Here is a 16,541-nt window from a genome sequence, read left to right on the forward strand (position 1 = left end):
CCCAGCCCACTTTCGCTGTCGCGCGACTGCAGCAGGCAGGGCACGGCAGCGCTTTTCGGAGTTGGCCCGGCGCGGCTAGGAGCAGCGCGGCCCGGCCGTAATGATCGCGGCAGCCCCGCAAGCCGCTCTGCCGGGCGCGCGCTCGCGTGGCTCGATACTAGGACGGCGGTTGACCGGCCTGCCGTCGCGGCGCCACCGTCGCGCCGCTAGTTGATAAAAGCGGGCGTCGCGCGCCGCGCCGCTACAGTCGCAGGTCGACCGCCGCCAACGCGTGGAAGCGCTTATCTTCCTTTTTTTATACTTTTCTACTTTTATACTTCACCGTCGTCGTCGGCTTGAGCAGTTCTCGAAGCGCTGCGAGCGGCGAAGAGGAAGGCTGTTCGAGACGAGGTGAGTACTCGAATCAGCTAGTCCAGCGTGCCTCGTGTGTGCCGAAGGAATATTTTTAGTGTGAAACTGATACCGTATTCAAATTACGTTCCGAGCGTACGCGGAGAGCTCTGTGCGTTATAGCAACATTTCTTCGTGAAAAACATGCTGCGTATAGCTTGGCGGAACTACCTAAGATACTTCGCTCTACAAGACTTAGAAATGAAATCTGTACTAGGTTGAGCTACGAGAAAATTGTGTGCTACAGTGTGTGCTGATGATAAGACCTCCGGAACTTTTTTCTGTAGGATTCGTGCACGTCTACACAACCGTACTTCTCTGATGCCCAAAATCTAGGCCTGAACGAATGAGGATTGTTGATTACACATACGAATCACTTGTCTAAGAAAAAGTTTCAGCTGCGTGCCATACAACTTTCGCATTCACGTGATATTTTCATTTGTAGAGACATGCTTAACAAACGGGCACCATCCATATGTGAACAAACAAGTGATGATGTCCATATTTTTAGGTCATTATCCCTGCAATAGTTTCTAATTTTAGCCCGTGCAGTTTCTGCAACAATACGAAACCTATACCCGTCAATCGATACTTCACATATGTCGGTACACACACATGAATGAATAAGTGCTGGTAATCAGACATTTGGGTGACTTCTCCATGAATTAGCGTCAGTTCTATGCCGTAGTGTTGTATACTTCAGTGGAAACAAACTTCACGTATTCGAACCATCAATATGCGCCAAACAGGCGCTGAAGACCATTAGGTCACTTCTTCCTAAATGCGTTTCAGTCCCATCCCGGAGTATTCCTGTAATGATACTATAACTACATGTGTATAGAGATACTTAAGATACAGTCTGTAGCAATAGACATATGGCAACAGTCTACAGTAATCGAATACCTAACCATGTTCCGACCATTCATGTCTCAATTCCATTCTATAGAATTACAGAATATGCATACCTGTTGAGCCGTACTTTAATTATAAAAACTAATAAATGTCAGTAGTTAGATATGTTCATCAGTTTCCTGCAACGACTTAAATAGTATCCTATTGAATAGCTGCAGTCACATATTATGTACATCTGTAGAAACATACTCCACATATGGAAATAATACAAATGTGAACGAAAATTTCCAATACGCTGCAGCCTGAGAAGCATACTTCACGTATGGCAGCAATCTACTGAGAAAACATAACTGCTGATGTTTCGTCCTTCAGATCACTTGTGCTGTAACATGTTTAAGTTCCGTCCCACAGAATTACATGAGATGTATACCTGTCGAGACGTGCTTCATTTATAGCAACTAATAAGTGCCGTTGGTTAGAACGTTTCATCACTTCCGCCGCAGTTGGTTATAACACCATTCGTTAGAGATCCTGCAGTCACATTTTACGAAAAATTTGAAGAAACGTAGTTGACATATGGTAATAGTGCTTACGTAGCAGTGCTTACGATGCAGGTGACAATACTACATCCCTCTAACGACATAGTTGCAGCGCTGTTCGGGAATAAACACCGTCTGCTGCTCTGTAGGTGCAGCTTCGATCAGAAATGTACTCGGAGCTTCCTGGCATTCTCAAGGTCAGCTGGCGGCAGAAGCACCGCAGTGCGACACGGCTGTTAACGAATCAGGAAGGTCACAGTCGAGGCTGGCTGCAAACTCGCTCTCACCTTCGACTTTTAAAACGCCACTGCAGTCCGTGAGCACGGTACAGCACAGCCACCTGGTCGCATTTCCTGCTTAGCAGAAGCAGACTGGGTAGTAGGCGCAACCTCTTTACCTTTGGCGAATGAAGTTACTGACCATTAACTACGGTAACATGTTGTTCTATAGCAACATCACGGTCTCTGTAAGTGCAAAATGCATTTGCGAAGAGATGCAAAGAATTAAAACGAACGGAGAATTGCGAAATAAAACACTTCGGTGTGGTTCATCGACATGCTGCAATGTGGGACAGCATAATTCGAAACAAATCAATACGCACTGCTAGTAAGCAGCAGGTTGGGAATATTTCTTTAATCCGTTCTTCAGCATATCCATTCAGGCTCTTAAGCCACGTCCCACAACGTAGAATTAGGCAAGATTATCACGGACTATAAGACATCATCGACTTGAAAATTATTGATGTAAAAATATCTCGAATCAGTAGACGCGTTACGCCCTTAAGTAAAAGTTGAGAAGCGATACGTCTTGCTGGTTACAATTTCTGAATTTCGGAATCGTATTGATGTATGTATAGCAACAGTTTTGTATTAATTTGGTGAAATGCCAATGTAGCGTCATGTCACAGTAACAATCCAGTTTTACAGTAAGTTGTGAGTAGAAGGAGACACACTTAAATGAATTCTGCTTCAGTGCGAAATAAAATGTAATAACTACGGCGTTTTCTTCCCCATTTTGTGATTCTGCACTAGGGACGTTAACGATAGATGACACGAGTGTATTTAAATTGGAAATTTAGTATTTTCCCCGATAGTTTTAATTTGTACAGCCTGTTGTTCGCATTTCGTGCTAGGACTAGCAGCCTGTATTAGGGACACCACCAATTCACTATTGACAAATTTACCAGTAATCGACCTCAGCAATGTGTTATTTTCGTGAAACCATCGAAGTCGTTATAACAGAAAGCAGTTTTTATGAGGAGACGCAAAACTCTAAAAATAACATTGAATTCCCAATGTGTGTCACAATTATGCGAGACAAAACGGAGAATGCTTTTAAAAAGCAACCGGTAGAAAATATTGCACTGCTGCGCTAAATTTCCTAAGCCACGTCCCTTGACTTCAAAATGACATTACGCATCTGAAAATTTTTTGTTGATCCAGTTAGTTAAAGTGTTTTCACATTTGTTGCTGGCTAGAAGAACAGCTTCATGTTCAGTTTACACATTTACGAAAGTACTACACGTCGATTCCCGTATTTTGTGTGTCAAGAGAGTGCTTTGTGGCTTGCAAATCGATTGCAATGAAGTTGGAATGCAATAAACAGAGCTGTTTGGAGATAGCCATCAATGTGGTATAAATAGTATTTATTTTGTGCCGTGAAAACATTTTTCAAGGATGTCTTGAATCATAAGATTTTTAAATCAACATTAACGAAGAATGTTTCTTACTGACTTCCGTTCCTTTATTTCGAAATCCTGTTAGTATTATTCTAACAAACTTTTAGCGTTATTCTGGAAAAATTTCAATCCAATGTGACGTGAAAGTAACATATGTAAATAAAAATTAGCATGCGAGCATAATGATACCTTTGAATTTAAGCTGGTTCAGTGCCAAATAATACGTGATAAACACGACGTTTCCAACGTTCTCTAATTCCGCGTTAGGTCGTTAATGACTAATGACGTGAGTGTAATTCAAATATTTCGAATTTTTCATGGTACATTTACTATACACTGATTCGTTCAAAGCTGATTTTTTCGCAGAACTGACTTAGATAATTTTATAGCATTTACGCAAGTATATCAAGTACTGTATGCGCACATGTTTACACCCTCGCCACCCAGTTAGTAGGAATAGTGACAGTAGCTCTATTCATCCGTGGATCACATTAACAAGGACGTTACTGGTTAATATCAAGAAGCATGATTTATATATGCGGAAATTTACATACTTATCGCTACACATTTAGTCGCCCGTGGTATTGTGAAAGGAACCATCACCGCATTTGCCTAAACTAATTTAGAGAAAGCACGGAACACCCAATCCCTAATTCATGAAAATCTGTTAACGACAGCGCAACTTCGTTCGATTTATCCCTAATGTGCAACATTGTTTTTTGTATACACTCCTGCAGAGAAATTTTCTCATTTCTTAACACAAATCGCCGCACAAGCTACGTACACACTATCAGCGGACACTTGGGCCGCAACGATTGCGTTTGCTATCCATTTTATGTATTGTAGCTTTCAATTTGCGTGCTTGAAAAACTGAGTCGGCATGCTCCATAATGAGTGAGATGTTGAACTCATAAATAGGGTCTTTGTATCACCCATTGCAGAGCTGTGATGCAAGGTTTGTTTTCGTTTCCGGTGTCAGCTTTTCTGCTCACAAATAAGATGAATGCGATGCAAGTGATGACTCGTCAGATACAAAAGAGGCGGACACGTCGCTCGCGCCAGCCCACTAATCTGTTGGGACGGCCACGTCGGCGCGCGGTGAGACGCGTATGTAAGAAGTGACGCAACCGGCCCCTGTCATCTAGGCTCGCCCGCGTTGCACTGATCCTCAGCAGCAGAGGTCACTCGTCGGATTCCCCCCCACCCCCCGATCACGATCACGATCGGCAAGTTCCTCTCTTTTGCCGCAGAGGCCGTGAGAAAGTGACGGATGCGCTAACCGCTTTCCGAGTTCCGCAATGGTGACCATCCCGAGCGGAACGTACCTCCATTTCCAACTTACGCAATAACAACAGCTGCCGTACAGCTTCGTAGCTGGCTGTATCTACCAACCTACGTGACTAGAATACATTCTTCTTTCAAAATTTCCAATCATATCCACCCAAAATTATTTACAGTGTACGCTTGTTACACATGTCGTGCCATACTCAATATATTGTAAGCATTTTGTCATAATCATAACGACCGGGAGAGCGGTGTGATGACCACACGCCCCTCCTATCCCGATGGGCCACTTGTGGTCTGAAGATGGAGTGCTTTTCTTTTATTTTGACATAAGGAACCCCTGGTCTCCGGTGTCTCATTAGGGAGTAATAATATAATTATAATTTCTAGAGTTTGTTGCCCAATGACCTAAGTTCTCTCACAAATACCTTCACAGTAGTGTAAAAGCCAATTATCAAACGTACAACACAAGAAACAGAGTAATGGAAAAGTACTGTGTGCTGTCGTTGAGGGAATAGTTCAGCAAGGCGACGTCGCACCACTGTTCCACTGCATTTAGTGAACCCGTATACGGAGTGTATATCGGCCACCTATTCATCAGTAAACATGTATACATTGCTGGGTATCACTGTTAACGTACAACTAATTCCGCCAGTAAAAACAAATCCCGTGTGGCATCGAATAGTATTATTCTGTTTGATAAGGCTCCAAGACTGACCAGCCTCTTCTTTCCTGGATGAGTTACATTTCCTCGCGGTTCTTCTATTGATTCTCAGCCTTCTTATAGCTACTTTGGTGTTGTCATTCCACTTTAAATCGTTCCAGGCAGTTATTCCTACGTATATTACGGTCGTTACCGTTTCCAATGATCTATAGGCAAAAGTGTAAACGAATAGTAACGAGTCTTTTCGTCAATTTATCCGCAATGTGTTACGTTTATTTACTGTCTGGACATGCCATCGATCCTCTACTGATCTTCCTATATTTCGTTACAGTCTTCTGTCTTTCAGTAGCTGTTTGACTCATTTTCATAAGATTGCTTTAGTTTCACCACACAATTCCATTAGCATTCACTCCTTCTTGGGTCTAAGCAAGTATAAACGGATTTCCAATTCTGACCTGCACAATATATAGATATCAAGTTGGTGGCAGAAACGGAATAAAGAGCTCCGAAACTATCAGACTGTAAATTGTGTATTTTCTTTTCATTTTTCAATAGTTGCACGGCTCCTAGCTGCATTCCTTCTCCTTTATTATACCAAAAGATTCTCTTTGTACCTTTTTCTTCTTGCTGTCACTAATTACAAGTGTAAACATGCATCACTAGTCTACATGTGCCGTACAGCATAGAAATATGGAGGTGAAAATGCATACCCCAAAAAATTTTGTTACTATATAATTTTCCAGTACTTTTTGCTTCGTTTCCCACATTCAAGGGATCCATTTAAACTTGTGAGTTGCCTGCTTTTACCATGTTTCCCCGTGAAAATATCTTTGTAAATTTATTCCACTTATTATATTTTGGGTTCTTCTGACATTCTCTTATTTTTACTTCTCCTGGAAATATTGCGATGACTCTATTGTTTGGAGAACAGTATTTTCGTTTTGAATTTCGACCAACATGATTACAGTTTCGATCGTATGGCCATTTTACATGGGAGTGAATCAAACTGGACGTACGTTTTAAAACTAGTTATCTAATATTTTTTTTATCAACTTTTCATAACTGGGATTCACAGTCATGTGAAATTTCTTGAAAGACATCATGTTTGAGCCAGTGACTGTTAAACTTTTTATTTCCACTATGCACTTTCGGCCTTAGGCCATTATCAAGTGCAGATGTTTTGGTTGTGAGCCATGTCAACTTCATACACGACATATAAATGTGTCAGCGTGTATAAAGTTGACATGGTTCAAAGCCAAAACATCTGCACTTGATAATGGCCTAAGGCCGAAAGTGCAATAGTGGAAATAAAAAGTTTAACAGTCACTGGCTCAAACATGATGTCTTTAAAAAAAAAAAATTATCAGCTTACGTGATATTTGAACCAAAGATACGTAAGTAACATAAAATTTCATTGTACTTTATTGTGATGTGGTTATAGCTATCCCCAAGGCATCCACTTGAAGCATGAGAAGTCACTTTTTTCCTTTATTTCAAAAACAGCTACATTCACGACGGTTTAGATCGTATGAAAGTTTTATTTCACTTTTGGAAAACATATTATTATTTTTTATATTATAATTTCCTGTCAGTCAGTTGCACACTAGTTATGGGCGCCAGTTCTGTGACTGCGAAAGCGAAGGAATAAACTACATCTACAGTGTGTTAACTGTAAGACGGCAGAGTTGTAAGGGGAGCGCGGGGAGAGGAGGAAGCAAGCATTGGCTGGCGAGGGGAGAGGAACCGCTGGGGGGAGGGGGGGAGACAGGGCACACCTACCAGTTGCAGTGCTGGCACTACGAATTGCGCGTCATGCTTACACGAAAGCAGACGAAAGGCTTGGAAGTAGAACTCGCTTTAAATGTTGTTCGTAAACGAAACTAAAATCGTCATGTACATTAATATATATATATATATATATATATATATATATATATATATATATATATATATATACTCCTGGAAATGGAAAAAAGAACACATTGACACCGGTGTGTCAGACCCACCATACTTGCTCCGGACACTGCGAGAGGGCTGTACAAGCAATGATCACACGCACGGCACAGCGGACACACCAGGAACCGCGGTGTTGGCCGTCGAATGGCGCTAGCTGCGCAGCATTTGTGCACCGCCGCCGTCAGTTTCAGCCAGTTTGCCGTGGCATACGGAGCTCCATCGCAGTCTTTAACACTGGTAGCATGCCGCGACAGCGTGGACGTGAACCGTATGTGCAGTTGACGGACTTTGAGCGAGGGCGTATAGTGGGCATGCGGGAGGCCGGGTGGACGTACCGCCGAATTGCTCAACACGTGGGGCGTGAGGTCTCCACAGTACATCGATGTTGTCGCCAGTGGTCGGCGGAAGGTGCACGTGCCCGTCGACCTGGGACCGGACCGCAGCGACGCACGGATGCACGCCAAGACCGTAGGATCCTACGCAGTGCCGTAGGGGACCGCACCGCCACTTCCCAGCAAATTAGGGACACTGTTGCTCCTGGGGTATCGGCGAGGACCATTCGCAACCGTCTCCATGAAGCTGGGCTACGGTCCCGCACACCGTTAGGCCGTCTTCCGCTCACGCCCCAACATCGTGCAGCCCGCCTCCAGTGGTGTCGCGACAGGCGTGAATGGAGGGACGAATGGAGACGTGTCGTCTTCAGCGATGAGAGTCGCTTCTGCCTTGGTGCCAATGATGGTCGTATGCGTGTTTGGTGCCGTGCAGGTGAGCGCCACAATCGGGACTGCATACGACCGAGGCACACAGGGCCAACACCCGGCATCATGGTGTGGGGAGCGATCTCCTACACTAGCCGTACACCACTGGTGATCGTCGAGGGGACACTGAATAGTGCACGGTACATCCAAACCGTCATCGAACCCATCGTTCTACCATTCCTAGACCGGCAAGGGAACTTGCTGTTCCAACAGGACAATGCACGTCCGCATGTATCCCGTGCCACCCAACGTGCTCTAGAAGGTGTAAGTCAACTACCCTGGCCAGCAAGATCTCCGGATCTGTCCCCCATTGAGCATGTTTGGGACTGGATGAAGCGTCGTCTCACGCGGTCTGCACGTCCAGCACGAACGCTGGTCCAACTGAGGCGCCAGGTGGAAATGGCATGGCAAGCCGTTCCACAGGACTACATCCAGCATCTTTACGATCGTCTCCATGGGAGAATAGCAGCCTGCATTGCTGCGAAAGGTGGATATACACTGTACTAGTGCCGACATTGTGCATGCTCTGTTGCCTGTGTCTATGTGCCTGTGGTTCTGACAGTGTGATCATGTGATGTATCTGACCCCAGGAATGTGTCAATAAAGTTTCCCCTTCCTGGGACAATGAATTCACGGTGTTCTTATTTCAATTTCCAGGAGTGTATATATAAATGAATGTATGTATGTTTGTCTACTATGCGCCCACAAACCATTCATCCGATTGCAATGAAACTTTGGTGGCCGGCCTCTGGTGGCCGAGCGGTTCTAGGCGCTTCAGTCCGGCACCGCGCGACTGCCACGGTCGCAGGTTCGAATCCTGCCTCGGGCATGGATGTGTGTGATGTCCTTAGGTTAGTTAGGTTTAAGCAGTTCTAAGTTCTAGGGGACTGATGACCTCAGATGTTAAGTCCCATAGTGCTCAGAGCCATTTTTGAAACTTTGGTGAGTTGTTCTACGAACGCGCAAAAAGAGTAATACACAATGTTTCAACAGTTAGGTCACTGTAGCATGCGTAGGGCAATTGGTTAGGTAGAAACTTGTAATGCAGCGGACCTGCGTTCGATTCCCACGGCTCGCAATTTTTTTTCATTTTATTTCATTTCCCGCAATGTTAAACTATTAATTATAAAATTTAAATATATTTAAACAGGTCATATAGTATAACGTAACTGTCAATCTCTATGTATAAAAATGAATGTATGTATGTCTGCCCTCTGTGCGTTCCCAAACCATTCATCCGATTGCGATGAAATTTTGGTGATTTGTTCTCCGTACGCCCACGAAGGTTCCTAGCCGAAAAAAAAGAAATAAGACACAGTCTTGGGGAGATATGACGTCATAAACAATGAGATGCCACCGCGGGAAAATACCCAGATTTATGCATCCACTATTTGAGAATGAGAGCACTTGGCGACTAGCAACAAACGTTACATACAATTTCAAATCTTTGCGAAAATTTTTCTCGCTCACACCCCCCACAAAATAATGAAAGGAAAAAGGGTTGTCACTTACTACATTTTCTCAGTACATACCGTAAATCTGCCGCAATAGGCATGACGTTTTAATGTATTATTTCGTTACTATTAACTCTAATCGCAACATATTTCGCATACAGTATCCACATATATCAGCATATATCATAAAAAAAAATGGCTCTGAGCACTATGGGACTCAACTGCTATGGTCATAAGTCCCCTAGAACTTAGAACTACTTAAACCTAACTAACCTAAGGACATCACACACATCCATGCCCGAGGCAGGATTCGAACCTGCGACCGTAGCGGTCGTGCGGTTCCAATGCGCCGGCAAATTTATGTCTCTTTACGACATATAACTCAGGAGATATGACGTGGTAAACAACCAGATGCGTGAAAAAGTGCCGCGTCAGGCATGACGTTTTGTTCTATTATTTCTTCACTACTGACACTATTCGCAACACGTTTCGCAAACAACACAGTCAGCTACGTAATGTTGGCAGCAGTCGAAACTGCGTGCCTACCGAAGCCTCCCGACGTTTACCGACTTCTACCGATTCAGGACTAGGGAGAGGTCTGCCATCTAAAAGTTTACACACTGTACGTACCCCATTCCTTACAGAGCACTTTTAAAACAGGAGTAATGCCATACAGACAGCCGGCAATTACGAGAGCTTCCATATCGACGCAGCTTACATGCCTGCAGTACCTAGCTGTACAATACTTCGAAAAGCAGACAGTGCAAGAAGATGTGATATCTTCTTGTTATTTATGGCTCATGCCCCTAACGTTCACTACCAGAGATGGCCAAGTGTCCGCCTCCATAAAAATGCGATTCAGATCGTTGCCTGTGCCATACTTTTAGAGTCTTCTATTGTTGAAAAACTTCCGATGCAAACACGAGTTTGTTTTATGGCACGCTATTATAGCCACGCTTCTTCCCGCCATAAAATGTGACTCGCTACGTGTGCACGCGGCACAAACATTTTATGTAACTCTGAAGTGAAGACATCTTGTGTAGATCGCTCTGTAAAATTTGGCGTGGATTTGATTTTCTGCTCTTGTAAAGTTCGTCGATCTCATTGCAGTTGTTAAGGCATACGGAAATGAGTGAAAGCAGTAGCCCAGATAGGCTTTTCCTGTGTCAAGAATACAATAGGTGCTCCTGACGCAGTTCCCAATCGGCAAGTTCTGAGATACTGCCGTAGGAAAAATTCTGTGTGTAACCAGACACGCTCTCAATGGACGGTGATCGATTATAGCTCTCAGTTCATGCGGCTGAATTGTGCTTCCCGAGTCGTCGCAGTTTCTGTGTTGCGCGCCTGCGCACTAGTGGGTTATGCATCACTCCTATCGAGGTCGTCGTGCTGGGAGCTCCTGCCATTCGCTGATTAACTAAGAAATTATTGCATTGCACTGAATCACTAACGTCAGAGACAGATACACTGAAGAGATTTTCCTGTTGTTGTGGGTTAGTGGTGCGTATTATCTCCATGCCTGCCTTGACCTCCATACGTGTTTATATATACCTACACGCGTAGCGTAGGACGGGCTAATGCCGTGTAGTCTCTTTGCTACACCAAAGAATTCTAAAAAAAGGATGAATACAGCAAAACATGCCGTTTATTTGCCCTTTCCATCTCACTGTTTGTACGTTAACTTCGGTCATTGAACAACACCTACTCCTTCAAAAAACTATGCTCCTTGACAACATTCGGGGATTACATGTAAAACAGAACAACCGCTGGAAACTTCAAATAAACTTAAATCTAAGGCATCACTTGTTCGTGAAAACTGTGCTCAAAGCGAAGATGTTTAGCTATTCCTGAAACTCAGTAGTGATTATCCTAAGCTTCGTAGAAATTATTACTTCGTTCTCATGTGCTTTCAGCGGATCTACGTTTCCATAGCGCAGCTGTAATAATAAATGTCCTACGGAGGACAATGCTATTGTTGTTGGAAGCTTCTGGGCTATTCTATCATTGTTACTCACTAAAAGATACTAAAAAATCATGCTCAATAATTCTGAAAATACTAGTGAAGTCTCTTACAGACGGTACCTTCTTTTAATTTTCGCTTAAACTTTCTTTTGGAAAAATTGTAGTTCACTAATTCACAAGAGGAAAAACTATTATTATTTCTAGTCTGGAACGAATATTCACAAAAACCTTATAAAATAAAAATGGGTTAACAATTTGTCCCCTCCTTAAACGTCACAAAAATCTTTTAAAACTCATAATAAAACTTGATGAGCTACTACAGACTGGTAGACAGCAACTTCCATATTTAAATATTTTGAATAAACATCAAATCAAAATTTATTTACAGAAATCGCAAACGTGAATGCTATCTGTGTACCCACATTTGGCACTAAACACATTTAACCGCATTTCTACGCGAGTATCTCCAGAGACATTTTCATCACGAAAGATGCAGGTTCTATCACTCAAGTCTGATGTAATCCCATCGTTGATATCCAGGTCATTATCGCTGTTCAGAATGGGAGTTCATAGGAGACAGGTGAGTCTGTTGACAAATCCGATCGTTCCGCGGACTGAATTTTCTTTTCCTGAAGGCCGTTAGTCTGGTCAACTCTGCCCCCTACCACATCTCCCACCCCGAAAAAATCCAGCGACTTCTTCCTGGTAGCACTTTTATCACGTGACTTGAACAGATACTTCTATGGCGTGGCAGTGATTAGGCCGGGAATTGCTCCTTTGCGTCCCTCAGTCGCGGTTCTCTTCTTAAAGTTGGTAACAGGAGGTGTGCCGAACGTAGAAACAGCATTTGAAGTTCAGAAGAAATATTACGGTGTTTAACTGGAGCCCATAGATGCATCGACCCCAGACAGTTTCTCCGTGGCTCCCCCAAGTTTTATTAGGGAAAATGCTCTGTTGATTTCTTTGCATTAACACGGTCGACTTTCTTCTCCATCCTTCTCCAGTCCGAGACTGTACTCCGTCTGTAACGACGCCGTCATTGAAATGACTTTAGACCCTAGTCTTCGTCTCCTCGTTTCATCAATAGTTGTCCTGTCTCCCAGCGCTTCCCATAACGTGTTGACAGACGCACTATCATAATGAAAAGTCGCTGTAGCCTGATGTATGCTTGCTCGCCCGATGCTTCCTCCCATCCGCGAAAGGCATCAGGCAAGCAGAAACTATTTTTGAAGGCTTCAATGAAGAATATCTTTCGAGTGGTCGCACCAAGTCGTCATCTTCTTTGAAACTAAGCTATTTTTGATTAGCCAACAACTTTGGAACGTCCCTGAACGATCTCTTGATTCCACGCCTACTGGTCATCTGATCATACGGAAAGCTTGCTCTGGATTATTCCATACACGGAAAGTATGCTTTCCCGACGTCATGAACGTAACAGGCGTTTTGGTGCACAGATACTGACAGTATTGGTGCAGCGAGCGAGGTGCTCACAGTTCGTACTGACGACGAGCGCAGTTAAAATTTACTTTCAGTCCCAGAGACATCCGTGTTTTATGACTTCCTCAAATCATTTCCGGAAAGTGTCCAGATGACTTATAAAATAGGCCACGTGCGTTCTTCTACAATCGATCTGGTGTTCCTTCTCCAGAGATGTAAGAGTGGCGTTAAATCTTCATCTTTCCTCTTTTTATAGCGCCGGCGACTATTGTCAGCTATCTTGGCAGAACATTTTGCAACGCTGGCAAGCGACGGGCCTAACCAGTACGAGTCAGAACGGCGGTCGATATCTGTGGCCAGGTTGGCGATAACCGATAACACGTCACGGCAATGCTTGCGTTAATCTTCCAAATGTCCATTATCGCACATCATCCAGACTGCGTGAGAAAATCGCACTTGCCTCATTGAAATTCCACGAGCCAGCTCCATAAACGTCTAGAATTCGCAAAGCGTTTGCGCTCTTGTCGAGTTCCATCCTCGTAGTGCAAACAGTTATCTGGCTAATTATACAGTACTACAAACATTATCTCTTCAAGGGCAAAAAAAACTGCGCATTTAAGAGGAAGATATCTCTCGACTACACTTATTCACTTCAAGGTGTACATTGACATTGAAAACAGCGAGATGGCGCCGTGGTTACACAATGGCTTCGCATTTGGGAGAGAGGGTGGAGCGGGTGGCGACACCAGTTCAAATTCCTGTCCCTCTGTCTTGATTTAGATTTTCCGTGGTTTCCTTAAGTTGTTTCGAAGATTCTTTTGAAAAGGACAAGGCAAATTTTATCGCCATACTTCCCCGATACGGGCTTGTGCTCAGTCCCTGATGACCTAAACGTCGACGGCACATTAATCTCCGTTTTCCTCGACTATAGAGACCTTAGAACCTGCCTCTAGTAACTATGTTGTCTGGCTTTTTCCTTCCATTACTTTTGCTGTTGTAGGTCTTTGTCCATTCGTGCTTTGCTCCTGGAGTCTGCGAAACAGATGTTTTTTTTTGTTTTTTTTTTTTTCTCTGGGCACCTCGGCGTCACAAATTTAACTCGTAGGTGCTCTGGCACACTAGACGCATTACAGCCTTTCCTGGAAAATTTTATGTTATTGCATTATTTCCAACAATTCCTGGTTCCTCCTTCTTCTTCATTCATCAGTATCTCACAATGTACCAAAAATATTTCGAAAATTTTTAGTGATATGCTTTTATGGCACTCAAGTAAATGAAAGAAGGTTGATGCCGGATGTACTCTCCGCCACACGCCGTTAAGTAGAACTGTGGACATACAGATGTAGTTGAACCTGGACAGAAGATTTCTCTACTGGGTACACTCCCTGGACTTCGCGCTGGTTGCGATCTACCTGCTTTTTCAGTCGTGTACTGCCCTGGAACTTTACCTCTAGGATTTCCCTGACACTCACGCCTCGCAGAGAGCTGCTTGGAAGCCGTAGTTACTCGTACCAACCCCTGAGCTGACGTCTGTCTGATCCTGGCGTCATACGTGCTATTTTGTTTGCTTCTCCTAGTCCCTTGCAGACGTAATGCTTATCGCTCCAGAACTTTACTTGCATGTCCCGGAAGATAAGTGGGTCATGGTTCAAGAGTCTTAAATAATAAAAGTGATGCAATGAATTGTTATTTAAGTAAGATAGACAAACGTAATGTCAGCTTGAAATGAACTACTCGTGCAAAATTCTCATCCCTCCAGCCACGCATAATGCACAAAAATCACTCATGGTGTGACATGAGTCCACTAGTGCCAGTAGTCTACTTCAGATAGAAATTGACTCAGTGGCGCACATAATCAAGTTTTAATAATTAATTTCGTCATGAGTCGCACATGTCTTCCATACCAATCCCAATCCTTAAAGTACTAAATGTCAGTATCAGAATATCAACAACCTCGTGCCATGGCTTATTATTGGATTCACACCACACTAGGAATTGTTTCATCAAATCTTCTCTTTTCAAATCATTTAAAACGTAATTACAGCAGGAAGTGTGTAAAGCGATTCATCCCGTTCCTTACTTGTCGCCTGTTTTGCTTAACATTAATATTTGTTGTCAAAGTGCTCTCTTCTGGGGAATGGATTCTGCCATTTCGTCAGCAACTGTAACTGATCTTTACACTTGGACCACCGTTCCCCATACCACTTTGCTCCACTTCGTTCTGCCATTTGTTCCAACACACGACGGCTGCACCCCATTGCCTGTGCGGACGACCACTTGCTGTTAGTCAAATACGAGTACAGCCTAGGTCGAAACCTTCACTCCTCAAATTTTATACTGTTTTAAAAACACGAAAAGTTCTAAGACATATCGCACATTATCACGACAACCGTCACACGCTGAGCAGCGAAATTGTAATCACTTATTTCAGGTACAGGGTGTTTCAAAAATGACCGGTATATTTGAAACGGCAATAAAAACTAAACGAGCAGCGATTGAAATACACCGTTTGTTGCAATATTCTTGGGACAACAGTACATTTTCAGGCGGACAAACTTTCGAAATTACAGTAGTTACAATTTTCAACAACAGATGGCGCTGCAAGTGATGTGAAAGATATAGAAGACAACGCAGTCTGTGGGTGCGCCATTCTGTACGTCGTCTTTCTGCTGTAAGCGTGTGCTGTTCACAACGTGCAAGTGTGCTGTGGACAACATGGTTTATTCCTTAGAACAGAGGATTTTTCTGGTGTTGGAATTCCACCGCCTAGAACACAGTGTTGTTGCAACAAGACGAAGTTTTCAACGGAGGTTTAATGTAACCAAAGGACCGAAAAGCGATACAATAAAGGATTTGTTTGAAAAATTTCAACGGACTGGGAACGTGACAGATGAACGTGCTGGAAAGGTAGGGCGACCGCGTACGGCAACCACAGAGGGCAACGTGCAGCTAGTGCAGCAGGTGATCCAACAGCGACCTCGGGTTTCCGTTCGCCGTGTTGCAGCTGCGGTCCAAATGACGCCAACGTCCACGTATCGTCTCATGCGCCAGAGTTTACACCTCTATCCATACAAAATTCAAACGCGGCAACCCCTCAGCGCCGCTACCATTGCTGCACGAGAGACATTCGCTAACGATATAGTGCACTGGATTGATGACGGCGATATGCATGTGGGCAGCATTTGGTTTACTGACGAAGCTTATTTTTACCTGGACGACTTCGTCAATAAACAGAACTGGCGCATATGGGGAACCGAAAAGCCCCATGTTGCAGTCCCATCGTCCCTGCATCCTCAAAAAGTACTGGTCTGGACCGCCATTTGTTCCAAAGGAATCATTGGCCCATTTTTCAGATCCGAAACGATTACTGCATCACGCTATCTGGACATTCTTCGTGAATTTGTGGCGGTACAAACTGCCTTAGACGACACTGCGAACACCTCGTGGTTTATGCAAGATGGTGCCCGGCCACATCACACGGCCGACGTCTTTAATTTCCTGAATGAATATTTCGATGATCGTGTGATTGCTTTGGGCTATACATACAGGAGGCGGCGTGGATTGGCC

At 43.8% G+C, this 16,541-nt stretch overlaps 1 protein-coding gene across 1 annotated transcript in view; it reads left to right on the forward strand.

Annotated features, from left to right (window-relative positions):
- The first annotated feature begins 251 nt into the window (after positions 1–251).
- LOC124616998 (protein Tob1-like) overlaps positions 252–16,541 on the forward strand; it is a 168,606-nt gene continuing 152,316 nt past the window's right edge. Inside the window, exon 1 of the mRNA XM_047145270.1 lies at positions 252–390. The gene's annotated coding sequence lies outside the window, so the exon portion shown is untranslated. The remainder of the gene's footprint in view (positions 391–16,541) is intronic.

Source organism: Schistocerca americana, chromosome 1, assembly GCF_021461395.2.
Source record: "Schistocerca americana isolate TAMUIC-IGC-003095 chromosome 1, iqSchAmer2.1, whole genome shotgun sequence".
NCBI classification, from domain to species: domain Eukaryota; kingdom Metazoa; phylum Arthropoda; class Insecta; order Orthoptera; family Acrididae; genus Schistocerca; species Schistocerca americana.